We start from the raw sequence: 16411 nt of genomic DNA, 5'->3' as shown, positions 1-16411 counted from the left end.
CAATAATGCAGCCAAAACAATTGCAAGCTATTTAAAAACAACAATAACCTTATTACTGCAATCATAAAATAAATCAGGAGTAACTACCATCAACCTACTAAATATAGTCAGGAGCTTCCTGGAGTACTACTAAGAACTACATAACCCAGAGAAAACATCTCCTGACAAATGCCTAAGATACCTACTCAAACTACCAACTCTAACTGGGCCTGATAAAAATAACACTGAACAAACTCCTTTACCCTTTTGAAATTAAAAGATTGATTGCATCCCTAAAACCTGGGATAATACCAGGGCCTGACAGCTTCGCAGTCAACTTTAATAAACTTTCCAGGACAACCTATTACCTCACATGGAATCCCTATTCCAACACTTCGAAACCACTGGGGAAATATTAGATACGGCCTCCAAAGCCACAATTACTGTGGTCCATAAAGAAGATAAAGACCCTATAGAGGTTAAAAATTACAGGCCCATATCCCTAATAAGTGTTGATTCTAAAGTTATGCAAAAATCCAAGCGATGAGATTGAAAAAGATCATCCCATCCCTCAAACACCAAACCCAAACAGGTTTTGTGTAAGGCAGACTAGGGTCTGACAACATTAGCATGTTCTGTCACATCCTGGAAAGAACAAAATCACTACAATCTCCCATGATTGATATGACTTTAAATGCCGAGAAGGCCTTTGACAAGGTCTCCTGGCCCTTCCTTCACGCAGTAATGCACAAACTAAATTTAGGTGAAAACTTTATACGCCAGGTCTTTGCACTATACACACACAGACTTCAGCCTACATCTGAGTCAAAGGGTATCTCTCAGACAAAATAAACCATGCACAGCAGACAAGTCAAGGCTGTCCCCTATCCCCTTTACTGTATCTCCTAGCTATCGAACCCCTTCTAGCTCCAATCAGATCTAACTTAAATATAAAAAGACTACCAATTTGGAGTGACACATACAAAATCACTGCATATCGGACGATGTTCTAATCTTCTCACAAAATGCTGAGACTGCCATTCCTGCTAAGCTAGATAAAATGACTTTATACACAAAAGTTTCCGATTTCTCCATAAACTCTAAAAAAATCAAAAATCTTCCCACCGAAAAGCTCAATTATGCCCTCCATAGTGAACAATACCAACCGGCGATGGCAATCTTCTCAAATTAGGTACCTAGGGATTAAATTCAAAAACAGCCCAGAGGACACAAGAAAACTAGCTGAAGAAAACCTCCTAAAAAGTTCAAGACCTAATCTCAACGTGGTATGTGACATGGTGGGAAAGAGCTGACTGCATCAAGATGATGATAGCCCGTCAATCAATTTTACCACTTCTATACTACCCCTACAACTGTCAATCAACTTTTTCAACAACATAGAGTTCTTATTATCCGTTTTTCTATGGAAGAGGAAAAGAGGCAGAATCTCCCTTAAAAAAACAAAAATTGACAAGTGCAATGGCGGACTAAATATCCCTAACTTTCACAAATACCAACTTGCCTTTCTAATCAAAAACCTGCCCTCTCGCTGACGACAAACCTCTAGGACTACATATCGAAGAATACCTCGCAAAACCCTTCACCCTATTATTAACACTAACAATGAAATAACTCAATATACAACACTCCAAGACCATAATCAGTTATACTATCTCAGCCCTTAAAAAAGGGCTGAGATAACCCACCATACCCAGGTGGGCATGGGTATGCTTTGCAAGAAGTGCTGACAACTCATTACTAAATAATAAATTCCAATCCCATACATTTTGAGGTTGCGAGTCGCAAGGTAAGTGGATTTATGTATTTTTTTATTTCATTTTACCTATCCCTTCATCTGTTGACTCATACCCCCGCATCACCGCTCTTTCCTGTGCTGGCAGCGCCTGAAGTGGAATTATTTGAAACAATATGATTTACACTTCTCCCCCAGTTTAGATTTAACCTTGTGACTTTGGGGGGAGAATTAAAGTCTTTGAATATCTGTTGAGGCATAGAGGGTCGTGAGTGAGTACACACAGGCTCTATCGCTGAAAATTCACGATCAATCATTTTACAGAATGCTATTAATCATATATTGATATATGAGCAAAGTAGCTTAGAGTAATACCTTATGTTAGTCATAGTGTGTGTATATATGTATATATATTCAAACAGAATACATAGAAAACTCAACATTTCTATACACTCATTCTATCCTTTAACAATCTGTCAGTAACACTTGCATTAAATTACTCAGTAGCATGTGCTGCAACTTATGTACCTATTAGTTATGTGCTTGCTTGTAGAATTATCAGCGTGCCTAGAGACAGGGTCTGAGCTGACTGGTATCATGTGTTCTCGATTCCTTCTCTCTCTCTCTCTCTACTAATAATCAGTCCCCAAGAAGAGGAGTTATGTAGCAATCAGAACAGTGTGTTGAGGAACTACTACATAACACAAGTCACTGTGCATACTAAAAAAGTATCAATTGAGGCGTAGATTTACTAAACGTTTTAATTCAAATTTTCTTTGGTGTGTTGGGCAAGCGGGAAAACGGCATGAGCAGTATCTATTAAGCTTGGCCAGCTGCTGTCTTACCCTATGCTGGTGCTCTTAAAGGCAGCCTTGCCCTATGCATAGACTTACCGAGGTGAGCTTACACTGTCTACCATAGGATTTCTACTGGAAGAATCCCCTTTCAATTCAACTTTTATCATGTGCTCATTTGTACCAAGTGGAATCCAAAATAGAGTCCATTGTTCTCTGTAGTCACACTTGAATTTATAACGTGGAGACCTGTTATCAACACCATTCGAACCTCACACATTCACTCAAAATGGTAATGTAGGTCTGGGTTCTACATTGAAACATGGGGCATGCAGGGGTTACTGGGCACAACCGTGGTGGTTGAGGCCTTTTGCTTCTGATGTCCTGGGGCTTGACATACTATGGATCCCGCTCAAATGGGTCAAGTACACGTTCTGCACTTGACTCTCAGTGGTAGCTATGGTCGAGCAGTCAAGGCTTAAGTTAAGACTCCTGTGGGAGGAGATGTAGATACAGGTGAGTGAACCCGACTCATAACTCCAAATGCAGACAGTGCAAACAATAAATCAATGTCCAGGCAAATACTTGCTTTTGTAAGAAAAAGTAGCACTTTATTTTTAACTCTACACATGCAAAGAGATATGACATTCAAATGCAACATCACAATTCCCCTTGAGGCCGTGGCTCTAGTAGTTGTCAGGCAAATCCTTGTGCCACCCTCCTTCGTGTGGAGTGTTCAGAGTTATTCCTCATTCACTGGTGACTGCTTCAGGGAATGCAAACTATTGGGCAGTGCTCAAGAGTTCTCCCTTTTGACCTTTGACAGACTAAGTCAAAATTGTATATGGTGCCACAACACCGTTAACAGTGTGTTCCCCCAGGGCCCTATTGGCCCAGTTCATGTCTTACCCGCTCTCAAAGCACAGGAGAATTCAGCAAAGCAGCGGGCACCTTCAAATGCACACCCACAAGTTTTGCTCAGTTCAGAGAGATCAGGAAACTTGTGGTCCACGCAGCAGCACTGGGCAACACAGGCTCTCTCTCCTGAGCGGCGCTGGTGGAGGTCTCTGCTTTTGGAGCTACTCACGAAGACGCAGTAAGTTGACTTTGCTCAATGGAGAGAAGAAATGCTTTCTTTAGCACCCAGCAGGATCCATTGAGGGAACGATGTTGTCCACAGCGTCTCCAGCAGTCCTCAGTGGTGAGTCATGGACAGTTCCCTCGGAATTCCAGCCACAGTCGATCCTTTGGATAGCGGCTTGAATCCTTTGGCCGCATTAGTAACAGCAGCCCCTGCTGGCATATGGGGTTGCTATAGAATGTTCCAGCCTAAGCGCCAGGCCCAGACGGTCATAAGTCTTGGCCCTGCTTGAAATGGTTGCACCAGTGGCCCCCTTTGGCATGTGGGGTCACCGCAGTGCAGCGGTACGGACGTAGCAAGATCCGCACAACGCTCAACACCTGGTTCAGTCTACGGCAGCCCTTTGGCTTATGGGGGTCACCAAAATAATCTTGTACAAGGGCGACGGCTCACTCAGTACTCAGCCAAATCCTCACACCTCACACAGGGAGTCCTCACGGTAGAGTTTCCCACTGGACCCTGCTCCCTCCAACACTCAGGTCTTGGCAAGCAGGAAGGTGCTGGTGCTCCAGGCCAGTGGGGTGGTTTCTCGGGGTGAAGCCCCCTCACCCAGCAGAGGGTTAGCAGAATCTTGGTCCACAGTCCTAGTCACAGACAGACGTTTTGCAGAGCTTCCCTTTCTCACACAGTTTGTCCGGCTGCTTGGCAGATGACACATATTTGGGGACTCGACCTCCTCTTCTTATAGTCCTTTTCCAGACACCAAATGTAATTTAGAGTCTGGGTTTTTGAAGTTTTATGGTGGGGTTCAACTTTTCTTGAAGTGGGCAATTATCATTTTCATGTTCCTTCATGAAAGAGGACTACCACAGCATGAACGACTCTGAAGCCGATTGTCCACAACACAATTCATGGAAGTGACAAGAGTTCATACCTGGATGTCAGCCACACAGATATGTGCATCAAAAGGTTAAGTCCAAACCCCTAATCCAACTCTTTATGATTCTCTTATCAACCCTATCTACTTTCCTAAGATGTGTCCAGGACCCTTCCTTGTCATCTATCACTAAATCAAAGAAAGGTTAAGGGAGGCTCTTCTTTTTCCCTCTAGTGTGTCCTCACCCAGCTCACAGGATGCAGCAGTACACAAAACTGTCTGGGGGGATGCTTCTTATTCGCATGTCTTTACCAGGCAGACCTGGGTTTCCCAAAATGGAACCCAGTGTCCTCCATACAAAGAACCATTGCAGGCACAATCACTCAGTGTACTTTCACAGTACACTTTCAGTCGAGCACTGTTCATTCCTGCATTGTACCTTTACATGTACCCATGCATTCAGCACACACACTCAGTCGGTGCACACACATACTCACTATGTACGCTCTGCACAACACTTTGTTGCCGAATTAAGAAAAAGACAACACTACTTCTGCTGGCAATATAGTACAGACTTTAATATAAAATTAGCAGGAGCCCAAGTGGAGGGTTAGTCAGCTCTGAAGAACTGAAATCTGAGCCTCAGCTTACAGTACAACAGACAGCTTCTTTTAAGTATGTCTTTATCACAAATACGTCATACATTTGCGTGGTAATGGGAACCTACTAAAGCACAACATTTTATCAAAGTTATACTTTCTACAAAAGCAGCTAGTCACACGTCTGCAAAAATGCCATTTGTTCTATGCCTAATTATATTTCTCTATTCTACTGAAGCTCATATATGCTTCCCTGTCATGGGGACATACACCACCATATATGATGCTTTTCGCAATGTACGTCCCTGGACAGGCGCTGTGTGATCTTGGAGGATGCCCTCTGCATAAACCTACATTTATAACCCATGTGCATCTGTGTGGCGTATCTTTGTGCTTTCCACATGTGCATTTGATTTTGTGCGTGCTCTCAACCCCATATACTTTTTGTGTGTAGATTTTTTGTTGACACCATTATACTATGGTCTAGGCCGGGTGATTATCCAATCAGGAAATTAGTCACACAGAAGTCATGGTATGAGCCTGGTGATAATACAGTCAGGAAATGAGTCACCTAGACTGGGTCTGATGATTATACAATGAGGAAATAAGTCACCTGTCATGGTATGAGCCTGGTAATTATACAATCAGGAAATTAGTCAAACAGACTGGGCCTTATGATTATACAATCAGGAAAAGAGTTACCCAGAACACTCATGGTATGAGCCTGGTGATTATACAATCACAGAATGAGTCACCCACTCAGCACCCATCTTAATTGGACTCAGACTATAAATGCACTCCCTTCCTGCACCCGGTTGCTAGGCAATCAGGAATCAGTGTGACCTCAGTCGCATTTTCAGAGCAGCTCCAATCCCTGTTGGACTTCATGGTAACGGCATCTAGTGGAGTCACAAGCCTGCAGAGGACATTGGCGAATCATTCTGTGTCATGAGTCTGCAGTGGACATCGCCATCCTGAGTCATGAGTCTACAGTGGACGTCAGCTGGTCATCCTGTGTCACAGACCTGCAGTATGCATCAGCACATCTGAAACTGTACAGTAAGTGACGCTGCCAGTCACGCAACCCAAGGGGCATCTTTATCGCCTTACAATAGAATCTCGCCACAGCAGCTCTCTGCAAAAGTAACAAGTCAGTACATACAGAACTACAACTGCATGTGCGTATGACACTACCCAGCTTGCTGCAGTGTTTAGGGATATCGGGCTAGGGATGTTTGGAGGGTGAAGGAACCCGAAGGTTTACCTGGTTCAGGTCTGATCAGTTCATTATTGTGGGGCACTTTTGTAAGGTGCCTTCCACCACTTTTGGATTGGAGAAGGGCTCTATTCCTTCACGCGATTAGTCAGTGAATTAACTGAATGCAACAGCTTGCCATCCTCCGGAGCCAAGATCCTAGGCTACCTCTGATCTGGTTGCGTGAAACGGTAATACAGATACTGAAATGAGTGTGGTGAGATGCACAATGGAGTGCTTGCATTAGGTGTGGTGATCTGTGAGTAATTCTGTTTATGGTTATATCATAGTGTGCACCACATCCTCAACACCCACCTAGTACTACATCAAAGGCAACGCCTACCCGGCAACCACAGATGAGAGTGTCCAGTGAACCAATGGACTAGATTTTGTTTCTATATTAATTTGTCCTATTCCCTCATTACCTTCATTTTGATGTAGGCTAGCAGAAATGTGGTCTGCAGCATGGTGAAGGGCATGGTAGGACACGCACGAACATCTCTCCCGCTGGCTTCAGGATATCTCAGGTTAGTGCATCTGACATTACCTCCCTCCCGGGGTCCGGTGTCCATCTGTGTTTTTTTTCATCGTGCTACCGAAGAAAACGTAGGCCTGTATTCCTCCTTCAATAGGTAACACTGAAAACATCTCTCTGCTGGGGCTTTTATTGACATGAGTAGGCCTTCATTTGAAACATTCATTATCACATTCCCCCCTTTTGTTGATTTTCCAACTATTTTCTCACCTTCTCTATCACTCAGAGTCAGCACTGCGTATAAATTCTCTTCAACATCCTGCACTCTATTTACTAATCCGGTAGTGAACATTCCCCCTAGTTTCTGTCCAACCCTTTTACAACACCCTATTACTATCTGGATGAGACAGAACATCACAAAAATAGGCAACAGGGCCTTAAATAGTCCCAACATCCAAGGTGGTATCCAAGCAGACCTCCCCTGAACCCCTCGTTGGAGGCACCCCCTCATCCACCATCTTCTCCTGCATGCAAAGTTTGTATGGCCTCTGTTAATGTTCCATTATCTGTGTCGTTGGCTGGGATGTAAGTACAACGGACCGTGTGAATCTTGACACATACTCCTCTTTCCATCACCGTCATTAAGTCTAACACATATCTGTGCTGCATAAGTATTGCTCTCGTAGCTCTTCTTTGATGGCATTGAAGCCATCCTCAATGGCATTTATAGCCTTGAGTACCTCCCAACGGGTGATCTGCAACCAATCAATCATTATTTGTAAAGCACTGCTTGTCACCCAGGAAGGAATCCAGGCACTGACTGTTGGTCTCATTCAAAGAGTCAGGTCTTGAGCCCTTTCCTGAAGTCAGTCAGTGAGAGGTGGAGGGGGAGAGTGTTCCAGGCTTTAGCGACAAGAAAAGAGAATGAGCGTCCTACAATGCGGCATATACAGGGGATCAGCGCAAGAGTAAGGTGTGTGGAGCAGGGGTTCCTGGGGGGGGCAATGGAAGTGCAGATGGTGGTTCAAGTAGGCAGGTCTTTGGTCGTGGAGGGCTTTGTAGGCATGAGTCAGGTGCTTGAAACAGCATCTTTTCTGGACCGGGAGCCGGTGGAGGTCTTTCATGTGCGGGATAATGTGGGTTCTCTTGGGCAGGTTAAAGATCAGTCTGGTGGGTGCGTTCTGGATCATCTGGAGTCTTGCCATTAGTTCGGTGGTAGTGTCTGCATAGAGTGCAATGCCATAGACAATTTGGCTGCGGATGAGGGCATGTGTTACTGTCTTCCTGGTGGTGATGGGGAGCCACTTGAAGATTTTGCAGAGTATGCAAAGCGTGTGGAAGCATAATGAGTAGATGGCATTGACCTGACGTTTCATAGAGAGTTCACTGTCTAGGATGATGTTGAGATTGTGGGTGTGATATTTTATCATGAGGGTTGGACTGAGTTCCGCTGACCACCAGGAGTGTGTTTGCCGAATATGAGAACTTCTTTTTTGTCCGTGCTGAGCTTTAGGCAGTTGTCCTTCATCTATTCTGAAATGATCTTCATGCATTCGTGGAAGTTAGACTTAGTTGAGGTGGAGTCCAAGAGAGAGTGACAGGAAGAGCTGTGTGTCATTGGCATAGGAGATGATGTTGATGTGCGATCTGATGAAGTCTGTGAGTGGTGTTATGTAGACATTAAAGAGTGTTGGGATGAGTCTTGGGAATGCTGCAAATGTTGTGCTTGGCTTGAGATGGGAAGGGAGGGAGGTGGACGTTCTGGGTGCATCCTGTGAGCCATCCATCTGATCACATTAACTGATATAGCAATCTGGCGTAGGCGATTGATGAGTGTGTGGTGGGAGACTCTTGAACGCAGCATAGAGGTAAAGCAGGCACAGAGCGGCTGATTCTCCTTTGTGAGTAGGGTGCGGACGTCATCTGTTACAGAGCTGTCTCAGTGCTGTGGTTGGGTCTGACTCCTGATTGGGAGGTGTCTAGTTTCTCTTTAGGTGTTCAATGAGTTGGAGGTTGATGGCCTTCTCCAAGACTTTGGTGGGGAACGGGAGCAGGGAAATGGGAGATGGGGCCATAGTTCTGAAGATCGTGGGGGTCTGCCGAGGGTTTCTTGAGGAGGGGTCTGACCTAGGTATGTTTTCAGGCATTGGGAATCGTGGGCGTGGTTAAAGAGGAGTTGATGATGGTGGTGAGTTGGTCGCTAATCTTGTCCCTTCCGAGGTTGAAGAGTCGGTGGGGGCAGGGGTCGGTGGGTGCTCCAGGTGTGTGCTCCTGAGTGGATGGAGTTCATAAGGGTGGTTGTGTTCAGGTCGCTGAGTTGTTTCCATAAAGTGAGCGGGTGGTCGGCAATGGTGGTTGATTGGAGGCTGATGAGGTTAGAGGGGTGGGGATCGAAGTTCTTATAGATGGTTGCTATTTTGTAGTGGAAGTGGTCAGCGAGACACTGCTTTTGCTTGAACGAATGTAAGGATGCTGCTGAAGAAAATTTGGGCATCATTAAATAGCCTATGCTGCTGCGGGAAATCTTCCCAGGCTGTAGTACTGTCGTACTTTGTAGTTCTCTTCCTCCGATGATGATGCAACAAGGTCATTGAACAGCTTGTAGGGTGATCATGTAGTTCAGAAATATCAATTCCCGGATTCACCAGAGAAGGAGTGTGCACAGTTACTAATTAAAAAAAAGGCCTTGCCAACCCGAAGGGAGTCCTGTATATAGCCATTCATCACAACATCAGACTGGAGGTACCCCATTTCATGTCGTTATTAAACTTTCTGATGTTGCAGTTGATGTCATTTCCACAGAACTGTTCCATTACCCCTGAAACATTGAGAAACAAGAATGGGTTTTCTACCTGCTCGAAGAGTCGTAGGCATTTCTACCAAAGTTAACCTAGATCTATTCTCATCCCACACTACCTGACGCTTTGTTGTATACTAATATCTGTCTGATTACCTGTCCATAAAGGTAGGTCACTGCACCCAAATGTAGCACCATGATGCCAATGATCATGAATGTATACGGGACCATCGGCTTGAAGATATGGCCTTTCCTGACAATCACGGGTCGTAGGTATAGCAGAATAATTCTCTCCGAAAAGTGAGTGAAGGTTGGGACATCCCTAAAAATTAAAGCTGCAATATCCTAGCTCTCCATGTTTCACCCTTGTACCTCATAATCCCGGTCTTGGCCATTTAATCTAACTTCACTACTAGTTCTTTGCGGTCTGTTAGAACGTTCATTACATTTGCTAACTCTTCCTCATATTGTGTGGTGTTTACTAAGAATGTTCCCTGTCTGACCCACAATGTTCACATCTGCGCTCATATCCTACAAAGGAAAATGTGTAACTGACACATGGTAATATTTGGCAGCACCTCCTTAGCTGAGTGTAACCAATCTCAGTCTGTGGCATAAGAATCAAACAAAACAGGTATTAGCAGTCTGCATACCTATCTCTGCCATATGTTGGTACCACATATTATCTAGCAAGCCAGTATGAATACTATGAGATATATTTTCTTGGTCAGATACTGCTCTCTGCAAGCGCTTAATGCTATTGCATAATTCCATACAATAAGTTAAATACTACTTTAGGTAATTGTCAGCATGAGAAGGAACAACAAGAAATACAAAATAGCAATACATAACTGTCCGCTAGTAGGTTCGGCAAAATACTCCACTTTTGCTTTGAAGGGAGACGTTGTATTTCTTGTGTCTCATTTTCCCCCTCTTGTTCATTTTTGTCTGTGGAAGTATCTGTGGAAAGGCGGGATCCAGTTGCACATGGCTCTTGTGAATTCATGGATTCCAACCATCCACCTTCACTGCAGTGAGAGTACTCATCATCACTGAGAAGGGACTGTCGTAATGAGGATCCATCCATCTGCGGACAAAGTCCCACACGAACACCTTCTGGCCAACAGGTATGGGACTGGTCTGCAGGCTAAGGCAGTTTTTTCCTTTCGCAATACCTGTTTAGAGAAGAACTTAACAGATTTCATTAACACAATCAAATAACAACTCGTTTCATCTCCTAAAACCTCAGCTGGCTTATGGGCATATGTCTTTTGCCTTGCTATCGTTAAAAGATGTCCTGTCACAATTTGATGTGGCGATAAAGTTTTGATTGCTTCCTTGCTGATTTCTGAGGGTGTACAATGATAGTGGTAGGCAGTACAGCCATTTTTGTAGTGTAGCACATAGTTTTCTTATTTTGTTCTTGAGGAGGGCATTTAGGCGCTCCCCTATTCCATTACCATGAGGATGATAGGCAGATATACATTTATGTTTTATTCCTAGGGCGGCACAAATGTGTTGGAACGCTGTGTTAGCAAAATGAGGCCCATTATCTGAGCAGTTCTCTTCCACCAGCCCCCATCTTGGTATCACCTCTCTTATCAGAAAATTGACTGCAGCTTTAGCATCATTATGTACACAGGGTCCTGCTTCAATCCATCATGAGAATGGGTAAACAATTACTATAAGATACCTGTAATTGTTACCAATTATGTCGAGAAAATCTAGATGAAGATTTTTAAATGGACCCGTTAGGTGGTGTATTGTAGAGGTGATCACTTTTAAGGTTTGCTAGGGGCTATATTGTTGATATATTGCACATTCCACAATGTACATAGTGAAAATTTCAGATAGGGGTGGAATAAACAAATCTGCCTGTAATGTAGCAAGAAGATGCTCGTTTGCGGTGTGTGCTTAAAGATGCAGTTGCTCTAGGGCAATGTACAACAGGGCTTGTGGAATTCCTGGCTTTCCTGTACACTTTTTTCTGTAAACCAAATCTGTTGGTGACTGAATGCAGCCGTGCTGTTTCTACAGCTTCCTTTTGTGTAGCAGTGCTTGTTCTTGCAATTCACGCAACTGTAATTTTGCTGTTCTGTATCGGGGTGGTAATTCTGTATCATCCTGTTCCCTGCTTGTCATTATACCTAATGTATATTAATCTTAGTTTGGAGATGCTTTAGCTGCTTCTTTTGCTGGCCAATCTGTCAGAGTACTGCCCCTAGAAACAAGATATTGCTGATTGGTGTGTGCTGCACATTTGACCACTTCTTCCTTGTATGGAAGTGTTAAAGCTTCTATTAGTTGTGTCAATAAATCCTTACGCATTACTGGGGACCCATCAGATTTAAGGAATTCTCTCCTTTACCATTTGTGAATACTAGAATGTACAGTGGTGGTGACGCATGCTGAAACTGAATGAATGGCGACTTCTCGTCCCTCAGCTCACTGCAATACTGCGATGATAGCCACTAATGTAGCTGATTGTGCTGAAAAATGAGAAGGCAGGGCAGTGGTATCTGGCTCATAATTTGTAATGTTTTAAATGATCCTTGCTGTTCATATCTTACAGTTGCTGCTCCGGAATGTCGTACTCCAGTTTTCTGATCTAGGATAAGAGCAGTCATCAACAAAGTGTAACATGTTCCCTGTGATGTGGTCTTATCCTACCTTGCTCCCTTCTTTTGGTGTGTAATTAGCACAGTCAAGTACCTGTTCATAATCAGTAACTGGGTGTGCAAAGAATGTTGCTGGGTTACAGCGAACCACTTGTAAAGATGGTAATAAAAGTATTACTTTGTCCCCAGATGCCCTTTGAGTTGTGAGAGTGCTCTTACTTCTTTGTAAAATGGCAAACACTGAGTGCTCTACATGTGTTAAAGGAGATCCCATCACTATTGTGGTGCTTTTCTGAAATGCAAATGCTACTGGAGCCACATTCGTAGTGATCTTTTATGACAGGATCTAGCAGCCCACTGTAGTAGGCAACTGGTTTGTGTCCCATGGATGTCTTTTGAGTCAGTACAGCCATCAGTGTGATTCCATTACAATAACAAAAGAGGTAGAATGGTTTGCTGTAGTCGTGTACCTAAAACTGGAGCATTTGTGATTGCATTCTTCAGCTCTTGAATTGCTATCTCTTTTTCATCAGTCAAGTCTATTTTATTTCCGTTGGCATGGGACTCTTTTAGAGCAGTCAAAAGTGGTGCAGTCAGAGTGGAATAATCAAATACCCACTGTCTCACATAATTGCAAAGTCCTAGGAACTGTTGCATCTGCTTTTTGGTAGTGGGTTTGGACATGTTTCTGATGCTGTCTGCTCTGTCAGGTGTCACCCTCTACTTGTCTTTGGAGATTATCTGTCCCACATAGTAAACCTCTGTCTGCACATATTGTAATTTATCTTTGTCCACTTTGTATTGTTTTTCTGCAAGCAAGAAAAGGAGACCAGTAGTATCCTCTCTGCATATATCTCCAGTGGGCCTACACATCAAAATGTCATCCACATACTGTAAAAGTGTGCTTTTACATTTTATATTTGTTAAATCCTTGTTCACTGTCCTGTTAAAAATACTCCGGGACCCACAATAGCCATGTGGTAGCCTTCTATAGCAATAGTGAGTTTGTCTGTACGTAAATCCTGTGAGATATTGACTATCTGGGTGCAGAGGAATACTGAAAAATTCATTTTTTTAAAATCAGGTGGCATCTGGAGGAATGTATGTCAGTATGACTGGTGGATCAGGTGCCACTGGAAATTCTGGGACTACTGTATCATTCAGGGGGCGGAAATCTTGAATCATCCTCCAAGTTCCCCCTTAGCCTTTCTATAGGGTAAATCAGCATATTACAGGGTGATGTTCACTCATAATTACTATTACTTGTTCAAGTAATGTCCGTATTGTGGGAAAGATGCCTTCTTCAGCTTCTTTGGATAATGGATACTGATGGCAGTATCGCTCTGAGTTTCAATGTAATTTTCACAGGCTCGTCTCCTTTAATCAGTCCCATTTCATGTGGTTCCTTTGTCCATAGATTCACTGGAACCCTTGCCAAATCCTTTTCTCTCATTGTACTGTCTTGTGCATGTTTTACCACTGTTCTGTATTGCACCTACACTCTACTCTGAATATCCATTTGAAATACCATGGTTTCAATTGATGGGCTATCATCAAACATCTCTTCATCTGACATGTCCCTCAATTTGACTTCTGGATCCGTAAATACTACTGATGCCCAGGTTATCTGTCGCCGGTCAAATGTTATCAATAATACGTAAAGTAGCATTATTTTAAGGGTCATTATCTCTAACCCCATGTAAGGTTCTTTTATGGGATCCACAGGTCTCTCGGACTTAAACAATAGTTATTTTGTTATCTGAACTGTCTTCCTCAATGGCACTGGTGTATGTGCTATCAAAACATATATGCCACGCAAAAAAGATTCTGTATCTACAGGATTTGCTCTAACCTTCTGTCCCAAGTACTCATGTGTTAAAAGTGACAACATTCTACCTGGTGTAATACCAGGTGAATAACATACCATTGACCTCTCTTCCAAAAAGAGATGGTCTTATTCAGCTTACTTATCAGGTCCCTTCTGAGAAGACTTACCGATGCCTCTGGAGACTATAACAAGGGTCCTTCAAAGTGTGTTTCTCCTCTTGTCATGCTCACTGATTCAGTAAAAGGAATCCTCCTAACAGCCCCAGAAAACCCTTGTGTTTCCATTGACTTGTGAGAAAGTGGCAGTGTGCCTTCCTTTATAAAAGATTTAGTGGCCCCAGTGTCGATCAAAAAACTATAGGAGCAACCTTCTATGGCTACCGTCATAGTGCGTTCCTCATCTGATCTGTGTGTTACCGATAGTATTGGTTGTCTGTGGGCTACTGATAGTATAATTTGTCTGTGGGCTTTCTCATTGCGTATAGCTGTTGATTGGAGTTCCTCCGGACATTTGAGGTTGCATGGTAAAAGGATTACCTCCTTGTACCAGTACTCCTCCCACCTGGACCAGTGTTGGTCCTCCTGCAGTGTTTCTGACAACCTGGGGCATATTCAGTGACATTTGCCCCTGTTGTGTGGTCCACTGAACCTGAGGAACCTGCGGGGGTTGAGCACTCACAAAGTGGCTCATATCACCACAATAATAACATTATTGTCCTACTCTATATCCTCCTTGTCTTCTTCCCGGCACTGGCTCTTGGCCTCCTGAAAAACCTCCTAGTCCCTTTCTCATGTTATTTACTGGCTGTCCTCCTGGTGCCTGCACTTGCATTGTGACAGCTATTTGTGGTGCTGCTACAAGTGCCCCTTCTGTACTTGATTTTTTGAGTTTCTGTTATACCAACTTAGACCCTTTCTGCCAGTTCTGTCCTTTTCTTTCTTCCTCTTAAATTATTGTACTATATGGGCTTGGATTTCTGGCCACGGTTTAGCCTCTATTCCCACCACTCAGTCTAAACTTCCTTGTATGTCCATGGGAAAACCTTGTTTCAAACTATTATAAAATGGCATTACATTTCCTCCTGTATTTACCCTGTTACGTTCTGCTTCCTATACCCATTGTTCTTTCATTCTGGTGATCAATTCTACAACGTTTGCGGTCGGTTCTATGCTTTCTGCCATAAAGGTTCCAATATTGGGTCTGTCTGGGTATGTCTGCAGAAGTGCGTCCCAAACATGTTGATAAAGTTTGTTAAATGAAGACTCATCAAACTGTTATTACTATGTATCTTGCCATGCCTGCCGCCGGCGAGATACACAGGTACTCCAGCTGTGACTGTACTTTGATGAATGTGTGACTAAAAGACAGCACCAACCGCCTGATCCGCATAGTGCAAAATAGTAAAACCCAGTTGAAAAACTACTGAAAACAGGAAACACAGGTGAGCGCATTAGGCCTAATTTTTATGCATGGAATGCCTGCTTGTTTCTAGAGCAGGGATACTTAGCAGTAGATAGTTAGCCCTGAAGAAGGCCCCAGACCCATGTGGGCTCACAGTGCAGGCTGAAACATGTTTGCACTTTGAAAAGGGTATAACTGAACCAATATATTCAGAAAGAAAAGGTACCCACCGAATAAACATATTGTTTGGGTATACCTGTAGGTATTTTTAACATCACTTATCTGGTTCCCTGCATGGCCAGTTTTTGCTTTATATAAGAACTCCCATAACCGCTTTGGTTGAGTCCGCCTAGGTAGTACCATCTTACCTGGGTGTGGAAAGATGCCTATGATGAAGCATGTCAAGATAAGTGAGTAAGGCGTCTTCTCCAATATCTTTGGATACCCCATCACCCGATGATTCTTTGGAGGGAAAGCAATTTACCCCTGAAGGACCGCTTTCACTCCTTTTTCTTTATCTTTTCCCGGCAGTCTTGACATCCTTAGGGATATATAGACAGCAGCAGTTACTTATATGTGATGCGATTGTACTCGGGAGATTGCAACTGACCTGCTTCTCTCACTATCTATTGTTAATAAGAACCTGCTAAAGCATAACATTTTATCAAAAGTTATACTTTCTACAAAAACATCTAGTCACATGTCTATGAATATGCATCTCAGGTGCACGCTGTTAGTTATGCTTCTACGCTACCACTTTGCCATCAGTGTCCTTGGTTTGCTCGTACTTGGAAACTAACAATGCTCTACTCCCTAGGCATTGTTAGTTTGCCTGGCAAAACCTAACCTCCTACCTATTCTATGCGCCTAAACTGCCTAATCTACATATTTTCTAGGAAACATATTTCTATAGTGTTGGCCTGTGACCTTTCATTTGTCTAAAGCCGAATTATC

At 43.4% G+C, this 16411-nt stretch overlaps 1 pseudogene; it reads right to left on the bottom strand.

The window, feature by feature from the left end:
• Positions 1-6922: 6922 nt before the first annotated feature.
• On the bottom strand, positions 6923-9404 carry LOC144773792 (uncharacterized; annotated as a pseudogene).
• Between the last annotated feature and the right edge of the window lie 7007 nt (positions 9405-16411).

This window comes from Lissotriton helveticus, chromosome 8, assembly GCF_964261635.1.
Source record: "Lissotriton helveticus chromosome 8, aLisHel1.1, whole genome shotgun sequence".
Taxonomy (NCBI): Eukaryota; Metazoa; Chordata; class Amphibia; order Caudata; family Salamandridae; genus Lissotriton; species Lissotriton helveticus.
Note: the sequence above shows the minus strand (reverse complement) of the source record. Positions and strands in the feature narration are given on the sequence as shown.